Source organism: Pristiophorus japonicus, chromosome 7 (assembly GCF_044704955.1).
Source record: "Pristiophorus japonicus isolate sPriJap1 chromosome 7, sPriJap1.hap1, whole genome shotgun sequence".
NCBI lineage: Eukaryota > Metazoa > Chordata > Chondrichthyes > Pristiophoridae > Pristiophorus > Pristiophorus japonicus.
The window spans coordinates 155,369,043-155,385,608 of record NC_091983.1 but is presented as its reverse complement, the minus strand read 5'-3'; positions in this window follow the sequence as shown (position 1 = coordinate 155,385,608).

Sequence of the window (16,566 nt, the reverse complement as noted above, 5' to 3'; positions counted from 1 at the left end):
GTGCAAAAACAGAGAAACCTGGGGTGCTTGTGCGCAAATCTTTGAATGTGGCAGGACAGGCTAACAAAGTAGTTAATAAAGCACATGAGATCCTGGGCTTTATAAATAGAGACATAGGACTAGAAATTCTGTAGCACCCGTTTGGGGAGATAACCTTTGAAATCTCGGAAAAGTATCGCCAGGCGATAATCATTTTCTGCTCCCAGATATTCAGTATGGCATTCCAAGAGGGAAGTGGAGCGTTAAATCAACTGCTAACTACTTCCCTTAGGGCGCTAAAGTGCGAGAGCTGGGTGGTAACGGCAGAGCACTGATCAATGTGGAGTGCACTGATACCGGCATCAGAGGCTGCTTCTCTCGCTTAAAGGGAAGGATCAATGATGGTGTACCACAAACCTCTGCTCAGCTCTGTTTTGCCAGACAACCTGCGAGATGGCCATTACAGCCCCAAACACACTCAGAAGCCGCAATTTCGCCACCATTGGCAAGTTGTGTGCAACCGGCATTGGTGACATGCAGGAAAACCGCTCCCGACTCCATCCCACCCTCTGTACCCAATCTTCCATTGATAAGGCTTGTTAAACCCGCTCTGCGAAGTGCCCGGCCAATTAACGGGAAGCCGGTCTGATGACATCATCTCATCAACGTCATAGGCACTCCCTCGAAATCGAGGAAAACTTGCTTCCACTCTCAAAGTGAGTTCTCAGGTGGCTGTACAGTCCAATATGGGAATTACATTCTCTGTCACAGGTGGGGCAGACAATGGTTGAAGGAAAGGGTGGGCGGGGAGTCTGGTTTGCCGCTCCTTCCGCTGTCTAATCTCTGCGTGCTCTCGCCGATAAGACTAGAGGTGCTCAGTGCCCTCCCGGATGCTCTTACTCCACTTAGGGTGGTCTTGGGCCAGGGATTCCCAGGTGCCGGTGGGGATGTTGCACTTTATCAAAGAGGTTTTGAGGGTGTCCTTGAAACGTTTCCTCTGCTCACCTGGGGCTTGCTTGCCGTGTAGGAGTTCCGAGTAGAGTGCTTGCTTAGGGAGTCTCATGTCGGGCATGCGGACAATGTGGCCCGCCCAACAGAGTTGGTCGAGCGTGGCCAGTGCTTCAATGCTGGGGATGTTGGCCTGAGCGAGAACACTGACGTAGGTGCGTCTGTCCTCCCGGGGGATTTGCAGGATCTTGCAGAGGCAACGCTGGTGGTACTTCTCCAGCGCTTTGAGATGTCTGCTGTATATGGTCCACATCTCTGAGCCATATAGGAGGGCAGGTAGCACTGCTGCCCTGTAGACAATAAGCTTGGTGCCAGATTTGAGGTACTGGTCATCAGCCCCTCTCTTCCTCAGGTGACCGAACGCTGCGCTGGCACACTGGAGGCAGTGTTGGACCTCGTCATCAATGTCTGCCCTTGCTAATAGTAGGCTCACGAGGTATGGAAAATGGTCCATGTTGTCCAAGGCCGCGCCATGGATTTTGATGACCGGGGGGGCAATGCTGTGTGGTGGGGTCAGGTTGGTGGAGGATCTTTGTCTTACGGATGTTTAACGTAAGGCCCATGTTTTCATACGCCTCGGTGAAGGTGTTGACGATGGCTTGGAGTTCGGCCTCTGAGTGTGTGCAGACACATGCGTCATCCGAATACTGTAGTTCAACGACAGAGGATGGGATGACCTTGGATCTAGCTTGGATGCAGCGAAGGTTGAACAGGTTCCCATTGGTTCTATGGTTTAGTTCCACTCCAGCGGGGAGCTTGTTGAGAGTGAGATGGAGCATTGCAGCAAGGAAGATCAGGGAAAGCGTTGGTGCAATGACGCTGCCCTGCTTGACCCCGGTCCGGAACTGGATTGGGACTGTGGTGGATCCGTTGGTCAGGATCATGGCTTGCATGTCGTCGTGGAGCAGGTGGAGGATGATGACAAACTTTTGGGGGTAGCCAAAACGGAGGAGGATGCTCCATAGTCCCTCGTGGTTGACAGTTTCAAATAGCTTTGTGAGCTCAAAGAAGGCCATGTACAAGGGTTGATGCTGTTCCCTGCATTTCTCTTGCAATTGTCGCGTGGTGAAGATCATGTCCGTTGTACCCCTTAGTGCACGGAATCTGCATTGCAACTCTGGGAAGAGCTCTTCGGCCATGGGGAGAAGACGATTGAGGAGGATTCTTGTAATAGCTTTCCCAGTGGTCGACAGCAGGGAGTTTGCTCTGTAGTTACTACAGTCGGACATTTCCCCTTTTTTGAAGATGGTCATGATTATGGCATTTCTGAGATCTCCTGGCATGCTCTCTTCTTTCCAGATAAGAGAAATGGGGTCACGTATTCATGCCAATAATGCTTCTCTGCCATACATTAGTGACTCGGCGGGGATTCCTTCTGCTCCTGATGGCTTGTTGTTCTTGAGCTGATGGATAGCCTTTTCTACCTCGTGCAGAGATGTGGTTTTGCTGAGATGGTAGTGGGTAGCATGCTGCAGGATGGAGTCGACGACACTTGCGTCGAAGGTAGAGTCTCAGTTAAGGAGATCTTCAAAGTGCTCCTTCCAGCGGGCCCTGACTGCCTCGGTGTCCTAAATGAGTGCCTCTCCATTCTTGACCAACAGTAGGGTGGGGCCTTGGGTGCTTGGGCCATAGGTGGACTTGACTTCGCTGAAGAAACCTCGCACATCATGGTTGTCGGCCAACTGCTGGATTTCCTGTGCTTTCTCCACCCACCATCTATTCTTTAGGTTGTGGATTTTTGGTGGAACCCAGCCTTCATCCGAATGTAGAGCTGCTTTGCTGCTCCCGAATTGGGTTGCTGCTTTAGGTTCAGTAATGCCTTGTACTTGCGGCTTATTAGCTCCTGGATCTCTTGATCGTTCTCGCCAAACCAGTCATGGTGTTTCCTGGTTGAGTGACCGAGCGTCTCTTCGCAGGCACTGGTTATGGAGGCCTTGAGGGCAGAGCAGGCGCTGTGGGCACTCTGCAACTCGGGGTCGTCGAGGATCGCCAGGTTGGCAGTGAGGTGCTGGCTGTATTGGGCTCTCTTAGCTGGGTCCTTGAGTGCCACAGTGTTGATTGTTCTGTGGCATTGTTCTGTTACCGTCGCTGTTTTAGGGTTATATTGATGTTAATGACAGAGCGGATTAGGCGGTAGTCCATCCAGCAGTCATCGGCTCCTGTCATGGCGCGGGTGATGCGCACATCCTTGCGGTCCCTCGCTCGGACGATGACGTAGTCAAGCAGATGCCAGTGTTTGGAGCGAGGGTGTTGCCATGATGCCTTGTACTTGTCTCTGACGGAACAAGTTTTTGGTGATGACAAAGTCATGCTCTATGCATTTTGTCAGGAGCAGGGTACCGCTAGAGCTGATTTTTCCCACCCTCTCTCTGCCGATCACACCTCCCCAGAAGTCTGTGTCCTTACTGACCTTGGCGTTGTAGTTGCCAAGGAGGATCAGCTTGTCATCCATAAGGACTCGGGACAGGGAATGTTCGAGGCTGGAGTAGAATTCCTCTTTGGTCTCATCTGTTGCGTCGAGTTTTGGGGCGTACCCGCTGATGACTGTGGTGCACTGGTTCCAGGCTAGCGTGAGGTGGAGAGTCATGAGACGTCCGCTTATCCTGCAGGGGATGTCTCTGAGACAGCCGCACCTGTTGATTCTTGATGGCGAAGCCAACTCCCTGAAGGTGGCATTCTTCTTCTCGTTTGCCTTTCCAGAAGAAAGTGTAACCACCACCTTGTTCTTTGAGCTGGCCTTCCCCTGCCCGCCTGGTCTCACTTAGGGCGGTGATGTAAATGTCGAAGCATCTGAGCTCCCGGGCAATGATAGCTGTCACTGTTGTTGTTGTCCATGAGCGTCCTGACGTTCCAGGTCCCAAACTTCATTTTATAGAGTAGAAGAAGCCTGTGCGTGAGATCTTTTAACGTGGGGTGGCCGTTGCACACCGGCTACCACATGGGCTTGGCAGAGCAAAGTCTTGGTCCAGTGGCAAGGGGGGTCTGAGGCGATTGGAGACCAGGCTCTACTCTATGGGCCTAGTTGCCTACGGTGGGTTGTGAGCCGTAAGCTCGGCACTGGGCAGCACCTTCAGGAGAGGTGGTGGGAGATCTGAGGTGTGATGAGGGGTGGGGATGAGGGCCGCTGGGGCCCTGCTCCAGTTTAGCTTCTCGAGGATCGTGAGGAAAGTCAGAATGGCCGCTGCCATTACCCGCTACACGTGCCCGACATTGGCTCCGCCGCAGCTCCTCCAGCTACTTTCGCCACTGCAGATTGGGCCGCCGGCCGAGAGGACTCCGGGCTCGCCGACGAGACCGGCTCCGAGCTGGCTGAAGGGACTCCGGGGCCAGCATTGAACTGGCCAAGGGACTTCGAGTGATGCCGCCAGATCAGGAGTTCAGAGGGAGGACAAAGTTCAGACTTGGGAAGGTTTGTTCCAAATCCTCGGAATCTGGAGAGGGAGCGAGTTCCAGGTGCAGTGGAGAGGTCCAGCAGACTCTTGGTGCTGTGGAGAGGTCCACTTGGTGGGCCCATGTTGTTGCCCTTGCAGCATGCGTTTGTGCTTTGGGGGGGTGGGAAATGCACCCGCGATTAGGGCCAGGGGGGAACTTAAACTTAAGGTTAAACTAAAATGGTGGTGGGGGTAGAGAATGGGGGAGAGAAGGTGTAAGATGGCTTTGGATGGCCGTGGGTAAGGATGTTCAGTGGAGTTCCCATGGAGCTGCCTTCCTGGGTGCCACCTTATCACAGCTGATGATGCATCATCAACCGGTTTCCTTAAAGGAAAGGTACGACATAAAAGGTTACTGCACAAGATTAAAGCTCACGGGGTTGTGAATAATATATTAGCATGGATAGAGGATTGGCTAACTAACAGAAAACAGAGAGTCAGGATAAATGGTGCAATCTCTGGTTGGCAATCAGTAACTAATGGGGTAGCACAGGGATCAGTGCTGGGACCCCAACTATTTACAATCTATATTAACGACATGGAAGAAGGGACTGAGTGTAACATGGCCAAGTTTGCTGACGATACAAAGATGGGAGGAAAAGCAATGTGTGAGGAGGACAAAAAAAATCTGCAAAAGGACATAGATAGGCTAAGTGAGTGGGCAAAAAGTTGGCAGGTGGAGTATAATGTTGGAAAGTGTGAGGTCATGCACTTTGGCATAAAAAAAATCAAAGAGCAAATTATTATTTAAATGGAGAAAGATTGCAAAGTGCTGCAGTAAGCGGGACCTGGTAGTACTTGTGCTTGAAACACAAAAGGTTAGTATGCAGGTACAGCAAGTGACCAGGAAGGCCAATGGAATCTTGGCCTCTATTGCAAAGGGGATGGAATATAAAAGCAGGGAAGTCTTGCTACAGTTGTACAGGGTATTGGTGAGGCCACACCTGGAATACTGCGTGCAGTTTTGGTTTCCATATTAACAAAAGGATATACTTGCTTTGGTGGCAGTTCAGAGAAGGTTCACAAGGTTGATTCCGGAGATGAGAATGTTGACTTATGAGGAAAGGTTGAATAGGTTGGGCCTCTACTCATTGGAATTCAGAAGAATGAGAGGTGATCTTATCAAAATGTATAAGATTATGAGGGGGCTTGACAAGGTGGATGCAGAGAGGATGTTTCCACTGATAGGGGAGACTAGAACGAGAGGGCATAATCTTAGAATAAGGGGCCATCCATTTAAAACTGAGATGAAGAGAAATTTCTTCTCTCAGAGAGTTGTGAATCTGTGGAATTCACTACCTCAGAGAGCTGTAGAAGCTGGGACATTGAATAAATTTAAGACAGAAATAGATAGTTTCTTAAAAGATAGGGGAATAGGGGGTTATGGGGAATGGTCAGGGAAGTGCACCTGAGTCCATGATCAGATCAGCAATGATCGTATTAAATGGCGGAGCAGGCTCGAGGACTGTATGGCCTACTCCTGCTCCTATTTCTTATGTTCTTAGGTTGTTATTAAACTTTAACAAGAAATGCTGTTCTTTTACTTCAGTAATGTTAACTGAGATGTCGAGGAATTTTCTAATAAAGGACCATAGAAATATTGAAAATAGGTGCAGGATTAGGCCATTCAGCCCTTCGAGCCTGCACCACCATTCAATATGATCATGGCTGATCATTTTTGCAACTTTAGTACCCCATTCCTGCTTTTTCTCCATACCCCTTGATCCCTTTAGCCATAAGGGCCACATCTAACTCCCTTTTGAATCTATCTAACGAACTGGCCTCAACAACTTCCTGTGGTAGAGAATTCCACAGGTTCACAATTGTCTGAGTGAAGAAGTTTCTCCTCATCTCGGTCCTAAATGGCTTAACCCTTATCCTTAGACTGTGACCCCTGGTTCTGGACTTCCCCAACATCGGGAACATTCTTCCTGCATCTAACCTGTCCAATCCCGTCAGAATTTTATATGTTTCGATGAGATCCCCTCTCATTCTTCTAAATTCCAGCGAATATAAGCCTAGTCGATCCAGTCTTTCTTCATATGTCAGTCATGCCATTCCTGAAATTTGTCTGGTGAACCTTCGCTGTACTCCTCAATAGCAAGAACGCCCTTCCTCAGATTAGGGGAACAAAACTGTACACAATATTCAAGGTGTAGCCTCACCAAGGCCATGTACAATTGCAATAAGACCTCCCTGCTCCTATACTCAAATCCTCTCGCTAAGAAGGCCAACGTGCCATTTGCTTTCTTCGCCGCGAGCTGTACCTGCATGCCAACTGTCAATGACTGATGTACCATGACACCCAGGTCTCGTTGCACCTCCCCCTTTCCTAATTTGTCACCATTCAGATAATATTCTGCCTTCCTGTTTTTGCCACCAAAGTGGACAACCTCACATTCATCGACATTATACTGCACCGCCATGAATTTGCCCACTCACCTAACCTGTCCAATTCACTCTGCAGCCTCTTAGCATCCTCCTCACAGCTCACACTGCCACCCAACTTAGTCTCATCTGCAAACTTGGAGATATGACATTCAATTCCTTTGTCTAAATCATTAATGTATATTATAAATAGCTGGGGTCCCAGCACTGAACCTTGCGGTACCCGACTAGTCACTACCTGCCATTCTGAAAAGGATCCGTTTATTCCAACTCTTTGCTTCCTGTCTGCCAACTAGTTCTCTATCCACGTCAATACATTACCCCCAATACTATGTGCTTTAATTTTTCACACTAATTTCTTGTGTGGAACCTTGTGAAAAGCCTTTTGAAAGTCAAATATACCACATCCATTGGTTCTCCCTTGTCCACTCTACGAGTTACATCCTCAAACAATTCAAGAAGATTTGTCAAGCATGATTTCCCTTTCATAAGTCCATGCTGACTTGGACCGATCCTGTCACTGCTTTCGAAATGCTCTGCTATTACACCTTTAACAATTGATTCCAACATTTTCCTCACTACCGATGTCAGGCTAACCGGTCTATAATTCCCTGTTTTCTCTTTCCCTCTTTTTTTAAAAAGTGGTGTTACATTAGCTACCCTCCAATCCATTGGAACTGATCCAAAATCTATAGACTGTTGGAAAATGACCACCAACTCATCCACTATTTCTAGGGCCACTTCCTTAAGTACTCTTGGATGCAGACAATCAGGCCCTAGGGATTTATCAGCCTTCAATCCCATCAATTTCCCTAACACCATTTCCTGACTAATAAGGATTTCCATCAGTTCCTCAGTTCCTCTTTCTCGCTAGACCCTCGGTCCCCTAGTATTTCCGGAATGTTATTGGTGTCTTCCTTAGTGAAGACAGAACCAAGGTATTTGTTCAATTGGACTGCCATTTCCTTGTTCCCCATTATGAATTCACCTGATTCTGACTGCAAGGGACCTACATTAGTCTTGACTAATCTTTTTCTCTTCACATATCGATAGAAGCTTTTGCAGTCAGTTTTTATGTTCCCTGCAAGCTTACTCTCATACTCTATTTTCCCCCTCCTAATTAAACCCTTTGTCCTCCTCTGCTGAATTCTAAATTTCTCCCAGTCCTCAGGTTTGCTGCTTTTTCTGGTCAATTTATATGCCTCTTCCTTGGATTTAACACTATCCCTAATTTCCCTCATGAGCCACGGTTGAGCCATTTTCCCCGATTTATTTTTACTCCAGACAGGGATGTACAATTGTTGAAGTTTATCCATGTGATTTTTAAATGTCTGCCATTGCCTATCCACCATCAACCCTTTAACTATCATTCGCCAGTCTATCCTAGCCAATTCATGTCTCATACCATCGAAGTTACCTTTCTTTAAGTTCAGGACTCTAGTCTCTGAAGCGGCCTCGCACAACAAGATTGCTGATTAATCCTCTCTCGTTACACAACACCCAGTCTAGGATGGCCAGATCTCTCGTTGGTTCTTCGACATATTGGTCTAGAAAATCATCCCTTATACACTCCAGGAAATCCTCATCCACTGTATTGCTACCAGTTTGGTGAGCCCAATTTATATGCAGATTAAAATCACCCATGATATCTGCTGTACCTTTATTGCACGCCTCCTTAATTTCTTGTTTGATGCCATCCTCAACCTCACTACTACTGTTTGGTGGTCTGTACACAACTCCCACTAGCATTTTCTGCCCTTTGATGTTCCGCAGCTCTACCCATACAGATTCGACATCATCCAAGCTAATGTCCTTCCTTACTATTGCGTTAATCTCCTCTTTAACCAGCAACACTACCCCACCTCCTTTTCCTTTCTGTCTATCCTTCCTGAATATTGAATACCCCTGGATGTTGAGTTCCCAGCCTTGGTCACCCTGAAGCCATGTCTCCGTAATCCCAATTACATCATGTCCTTTAACAGCTATTTGCGCAGTTAATTCATCCACCTTATTACGAATGCTCTTCGCATTGAGACACAGAGCCTTCAGGCTTGTTTTTTTAACACTCTTTGTCTTTTTAGAATTATGTTGTAATCTGGCCCTTTTTGACCAATTCTTTGCTAAACTATTAACTCCTCATATTGCTGAGGCCAGGACTTCAAATATATGACTGCCATCCTGACACTTTTTCTCTTGTCTTGCATCGCTCCATCTCACTGTTGTCCTTCCCAGCAGGAACATATTTTCTCGCCAGCGTCTTTTCACTGGCTGACATCGTGCAACTATTTATGATGCTATTTTCCAACAACAATTAGTTTTAGAACCCAGTGATTATCAATGTTCTACAATTGTAATTTAACTCATAATTTCACTATGGATAGGTCCTGTGTTGACAGACATAAAAACATAAATTATATACTTTTTGTAAAGAAAAATGATGTATGTTATGAGGGAAATGGTCTTATAAGCCATGCCCCAGAGTTATGTTGAACTATATTTTTTCATTTCATTGTTTCATTAGTTACCAGTAATAATATAATACACCTTAGTTCCTTTAGCTTGTCTGTTAATTGGCTATATATGGGGAAGGATTCTAAAAAATTCTTACTTAAAAAAAGAAAATGCCTTTGATCTTTGAATCTGGGTTCAAATCCAGTACAGACTGGTGTAATGAAAGCATTCTTTCTCAGCAGGTTGCAAAGGTTTTATCTTAAATGAATTTTGGAAGCCTCAATCCAGTTCCCAGTTAGCATGGGTCCACATACAAAATTTTCCCCAATTTGGCACTAAACTGATGATGTCAGTTAGAAATATGGAAAATGGAATAAGTCACACTGATGTAGTAGGAGGTGTTCTGAGACTGAGGCACATTGTTCGAGCAGAGCAAAGAGAACTTTACTCTGCATCAACTTTGTTCCATCTGACTTGGACTGTGTGTTATTGATACCAGGTTCCTGTCACATTTCAGGATTTTTGATCTTTTTTCTTTATGAAAGGATTTTCAAATGAGTTATGTTTAAGTGTTCTGTTGTAAAACAAAATGATTTCACACAGGTTTCAAAAATGCCACAGCTGCAGCCATTGGTGTTTGTATTAACACTGGAAAAGCCAGTTTGTGGAATGTCATGCTTCAACTTCTACTTCATCTTAGCCAATGAAATGATTTGTCTTATTCCTAATCCGTTAACTTAGGATGGTACATATTCATTTTGAGACGAGCAGGAGATGTTTTCTTTAAACTTGTACCCCAAGGGAAGGAGAACTAACTGATTTTATTCACAGGCCCACTGGTGAGTCAGTGAATAATTTAGAGGGACAACCCTCCCACTTCCTGGAAACACAGAAACAAAAGTAAAAGAGACACTTAGACAGTCAGTCTGCCAGTTAGAGTGAGGGAAGAGAGATAGGACTAGGAAAGGAAAACACACTCACTTCAAGCCCAGAGCTGGTAAAAATCAGAAAACTGACAAGAATGTGAATCAGAGGGAAAACTCTCCACTGACTGGAGACATACCTAGCACAGAGGAAGATGGTTGTGCTTGTTGGAGGTCAATCATCTCAGCCGCAGGACATCACTGCGGGAGTTCCTCAGGGCAGTGTCCTAGGCCCAACCATCCTCAGCTACTTCATCAATGATCTTCCCAGCAACATAAGGTCAGAAGTGAGGAAGTTCACTGATGATTGCACAGTGTTTAGTTCCATTCGCAACTCCCCAGATAATGAAGTAGTCCATGCCCACATGCAGCAAGATCTGGAGAACATTCATGCTTGGGCTGATAATTGGCAAGTAACATTCACGCCACACAAGTGCCAGGCAATGACTATCTCCAACAAACGTGAGATTAATCAGCTCCCCTTGAGATACAATGGCATTACCATCGCCAAATCCCCCACCATCAACATCCTGGGGGTCACCATTGACAAGAAACTTAACTGGACCAGCCACATAAATACTGTGGCTACAAGAGCAGGTCAGATGCTGGGTATACTGTGGTGAGTGTCTCACCTCCCGACTCCCAAAGCCTTTCCACCATCTATAAGGCACAAGTCAGGAGTTTGATGGAATATTCACTACTTGCCTGGATGAGTGCAGCTCCAACAACACTCAAGAAGCTCAACACCATCCAGGACAAAGCAGCCCACTTGATCGGCACCCCACCCACCACCCTAAACATACATTCCCTCCACCACCCACGCACCATGGCTGCAGTGTGTACCATCTACAAAATGCACTGCAGCAGCTTGCCAAGGCTTCTTTGGCAGCACCTCCCAAACCCGCAATCTCTACTACCGGGAAGGACGAGGACAGCAGGCACCTAGGAACACCATCCCCTGCAAGTTCCTCTCGAAGTTACACACCATCCTGACTTGGAATCACCGTTCCTTCATCGTCGCTGGGTCAAAATCCTGGAACTCCCTGCCTAACTATGGGAGTACCTTCACCATAAGGACTGCAGTGGTTCAAGAAGGCAGCTCAACACTACCTTCTTAAGGGCAATTACAGATGAGCAATAAATGCTGACCTGGCCAGCGACGCCCACATCCCAAGAAAGAATTAAAAAAGAGAAAATTACATGAGCCCACTGATAGGGATAATGTGGCATATATTTAACATTATTTTTCTTGTTCTCAAGGAGTGTCCTCTAGTTAGTTGAATGAAGGCGAGATTTAATTATATCTGTTACCATGATGATTAACTCCACTTCAGATCACATGGGGGTTCTGTCCTTACACCAGTTAGATACTAGACAGTGAAGATCTGTGACAGAGACTGTAATTCCCGTATTGGACTGTTCAGTCATCTAAGAACTCACTTTTAGAGTGGAAGCAAGTCTTCCTCAATTTCGAGGGACTGCCTATGATGACTAGACAGTACAAGCCTGAATATTAGAGGCCAGAATTTGCAGTTGGTATGACCGGCATACTCTCAGAGAATCCCATCAAACATCCTTTGAAATGGACAGAATGTTCGGGGTTTCCACATGCACAATCCTGAACTTGCGATCTGTCAAGTTACAACGTGACAAATGATCCACACCAACACTGAAATCCGAACTGCTGCCGCAGAGTTGGACTAATTACCAACCAACTGCCCAGCAATTATATACAAAAATGTTACAGCTGGTCCAAACAGGTGCAGGGCCTGTTTGCCCAGCGTAAGGAGACACCTCCTGACAAATCCAAGTAATTTCAAAAGCTATATGAGGCTGGATTTTGTCCATGAAAAGTAAAAAAACTCTCTTCCAATAGATTTTTGAAGAAAGTAACAAATGTTTTCACTGGGAGGAAAAGGATGAAAATGTAGACGCCTTACAAAATGCATTGCGCACATACCCAGACCACCAAATCACAAATCTAAGTTATTTTCAATGTGCTGAATTGCAAGGACTAACAATCTCTAATAGTAATGTGTTCGGAGGAAGCAGTTGTCAGAGGAAGCGGTCACTACATTGAGGGTTTCACTTTTTTTTGTATCTATGTGGAGCATAAGATTAGAAAAATCTGTAAATAAAGTGGAGGATTGAAAAAAAACCTTTATTACTCGAACCTTCCAGGATTTAATGTGCATAAACATCTATGTTATAAATAATGAGAGACCTTTTGTTTCCTGATTGGAGCACCAGCCCACGTGATCCCGGGAACGCATCTGTACATGATGTGCCCCTGGGATCCATTGGCCACTACTCTACGCTCAATTCTGCAGCATCTTACAGCAACTTTTCATTTGGGGTTGTAGGGGGTGGTGGGTTTGTCAGCTTTTCTGACCTTGACGGTTCAAATCGTTCCACTCCCTGGTTCTCGGGATTGGAATTATTTAGGGGATGTGATAGATGTAAACAGACAACTGTTTGGTGCAAGAACAAATATTTTATTTAGAAAATAGCACACCACACTAATTGACTTAATAGCATTTACAAAATGCACAGAAAGAGGGGAAAAACGTATTCGCAACGGGTACAGAGGTTATGCAGTGAAAAAAAAAAACACTTCCCACCACTACACTAACTAAGTTAGATTCTGAAATTGCAGGGATTATGCTCACCAAAGGATTTCTCCACAGTTTAGACCAGTTGCACACTGCTTTCTCTCTCCTCAATCTTGTGGATTCTTTGGCTGGCTGCGGTGTCTTCGGTATTAGCACTGGTCAATGTTTTGATGGTAAATAAGTTTTTTCCTTTAGTCAGCGCTGGATGATTGTTAGTTTTTCAGTGACTCTGAGGCTTCTTGTTAGCTTCTTCTTGTTGCATTGCTGTAACCTCGCGTGGCCAGTTAGATGTTTCAAAGCCAGAGTCAAAGAGCCCAGAATCCAAGTGTTTTTCCAGAGTGTCCTCGAGTCTGTTTCTTCAAAAGTGTTTCCTCAGCCCAAAGGTTACCACAGCCCAAAAGTTACCACCAAGGCCTCCAGTTATACCTGAGAGGCTGCTTAAATTTCCCGCCAAACTCGGGTGCACAATTGATTTTTGATGACTGCTTTTGTGTGATTTTGGCAGGCTGATCAACTCTAATGTGATCCCTTTGTGAGAATTTTGGTGGGCGGATTGAACATTAACATGATACAAGATTCCCAAAGGTGTTGATGGGGTTTTCGAATGGTGCTTTTAGAATGTAATCAGGTCTTGATACTGTCCATTGTGTGTTTTGCTGATGCCAGGGTTTTACTGTATAGTCGTTTTAAGAACTATTAAAATATGTGTGTATCTGGGTCCCTGATAAGTGGGCTTTTGTTAGATTGCTAATGTCTCCCTGGGGCCTGCCTCCCAGGTGGATTAGCAGCCCTATGCAGATCCAGCATTCAATTTAATGTCCAAATTCAATCTAAAAGGCCCTAGTTTAGTCCAAAGGCACCTAATAGTGAGATATTTCTGTCCACATTTCTCCTCCAAAAGTCTAACACAGTTCGCTTTTAAATTCCAGACACATGTCCATTGAGTAGGGGTCCCAGAATTTTGTGAATCCTACAGTCCCGCCTTTGACACTATTCCCTTATAGTATCACCGTTGGTGAACAAAATTCCTAACATCCCAGAGCCAAATCTTCCCCCAATTACCTATTTGAAAAAAAAACCTTGAAACATTACATTTCCCTCACGAATACAATACATCCAGTATGCCTTTTGTGTTACAAGTTCCATTGGCAGAAGGGATCCAACCCCACCCCCCCACCCCCCCCACCCCCTCCACTCTTACATGTCATACTTCAATACATTTCAAGATTCTTCAAGGTATATTACAAACTTTCAGAGTAGACTCAAACATTACAAAATTTTAAAGTACCCTCCCCTAGGCATATCTTACAGCCGGGAAGTCAGTTAAACATTAACCAAACATTCAGGTTACACACCACTTCTATACAAAATAAAATACAGCATTTTATACAGAAAAACCAAAATAATCCTTAAACGCCCAATATTTCCCTTTTAACCCAAACTCCTGCGCTTGTACAGCAGGTGGTCTGGGATTTTAAATTTAAATAGAAATCCCTGTGATTGTGCTGCCGTACCTCATATCTCTGTTCCATGTTTTACTCCCTCCCTCCACACACATGTCTCGCAGCCTATTCAGGGCTCATCGAATATCCTCTGGTGCCGGGATCGGCAGCCTTTTTCCCTCTTCCTGCAACTAGTCCACAGTAAATACACCACAATGACAAGCTGACACAAAACAAGAGTATGGGAGGCAATCCGAATCCATGGAGGGACTTCTATGTTCTCTATCAAATCCCAGCAAGGTGGAACTTTTATGTATGTGATTTCCCTCCCAACTTGCACTGTTTTCTGTTCTAGCGTGTAGAAATGTTTCTGGGACACTTCCACTGCCTTGAGCAGAGCGGTGAGATGTTCGGGCAGAGGGGGGTTTGTATACCCAAAATGTGCAACGTAATTTTGCAGGTTTGTTACATTGCTCGGGACAGTGAGGTGAATGGTAGACGGTTCAGGAATGGGTAATATTCGTTCCTGGGCCACTTGAACTTCTGCCTCGGGTTTAAAACAGAAACTGCTTTCTCTCACCAGGCACCAGATGTAGGGTCTGTGTTGATAATGGGGCACACTGGTGGTGACACAATATGTCCCCCACCCCTTATGTGTGCCACTTGTGGAGGAACATGGTCTTGTGCCATCACCTCCATAGTGCAGTTGATGGGCCGTGCGCCAGCAGCTTTAAACCGCAATGTGATCTTGCATAGGCGTTCAAGTGCTGGGGGCACAGTATTACATGTGCACCCTGGCTCCGGTACCCAGAGAGGTCAGTACCTGTCATAGTGTGCTTCCACTATACGACATAAGGTGGGACCGCTGTGAAACGAATGTGTGCTCCTCCCTGAATGACCCCTATATTCTCCACTCTGTAAACGGGTGCTGGTCGGGATATCTCACTCATGATTGGCATCCTGACCACTACCCCCCATAAGTGTATGGTTGGACCATTCGCAGTCTACTGGTACAGGGTAGGCTTCAGAGACTAGACGGAGCTGACACGGACTTAGTGAAAGACTATATGGGTGGAGTGCTGCGAAGTGCTTGTTACTGATCCAGGAGGGGACTTGATCTTGGCTCAAGTCCTCCAGGTTGCTGCAGCCCTCACCCAGCAACCATGTCCTGAACAGCATGCACACCTCATTCTGTGCTGCCTGATCCAAACCATTCCGATCCTCCCATATCAGTGCATTCACAGTCTATGCGTGTCTTTCCAGCTCTTCAATAATATCCTTTAAAAGGATCGTTATAGCTTGGTCCTCATGTAGCTCTGAGCCTACCACTGTATTCACATCCCCCAGTATTTTGCGTAACTGGTCCTTAAGTCCATTAATTTGAATCTGGAGTTCCACATCGTCCATGCTGTTGACGACTGAGGACCCAGTGTTATAAGCTGTAAAAATATTGTTCCACGTCCCCTTTCTCTGCCTCCCTGTGCCATTATTTTGCTCTGCGGGGAAACTGTGAATTGGTTAGGATAGATAGCGAATGATACTTAAGAGGTTGACAGTGGATGGGCAATGGCAGACATTTAGAGACCGCATGGATGAACTACAACAATTGTACATCCCTGTCTGGCGTAAAAATAAAAAAGGGAAGGTGGTTCAACCGTGGCTATCAAGGGAAATCAGGGATAGTATTAAAGCCAAGGAAGTGGCATTCAAATTGGCCAGAAATAGCAGCGAACCCGGGGACTGGGAGAAATTTAGAACTCAGCAGAGTAGGACAAAGGATTTGATTAGGGCAGGAAAAATAGAGTACGAGAGGAAGCTTACAGGGAACTTTAAGACAGACTGCAAAAGCTTCTATAGATATGTAAAGAGGAAAAGGTTTGTAAAGACAAACGTAGGTCCTCTGCAGTCAGAATCAGGGGAAGTCATAACGGGGATCAAAGAAATGGCAGACCAATTGAACAAGTACTTTGGTTCGGTATTCACTAAGGAGGACACAAATAACCTTCCGGATATAAAAGGGGTCAGAGGGTCTAGTAAGAAGGAGGAACTGAGGAAAATCCTTATTAGTCGGGAAATTGTGTTGGGGAAATTGAAGGGATTGAAGGCCAATAAATCCCCAGGGCCTGATGGACTGCATCCCAGAGTGCTTAACGAGGTGGCCTTGGAAATAGTGGATGCATTGACAGTCATTTTCCAACATTCCATTGACTCTGGATCAGTTCCTATGGAGTGGAGGGTAATCAATGTAACCCCACTTTTTAAAAAAGGAGGGAGAGACATCGGTAGTGGGTAAAATGATGGAATCAATTATTAAGAATACCATAGCAGCGCA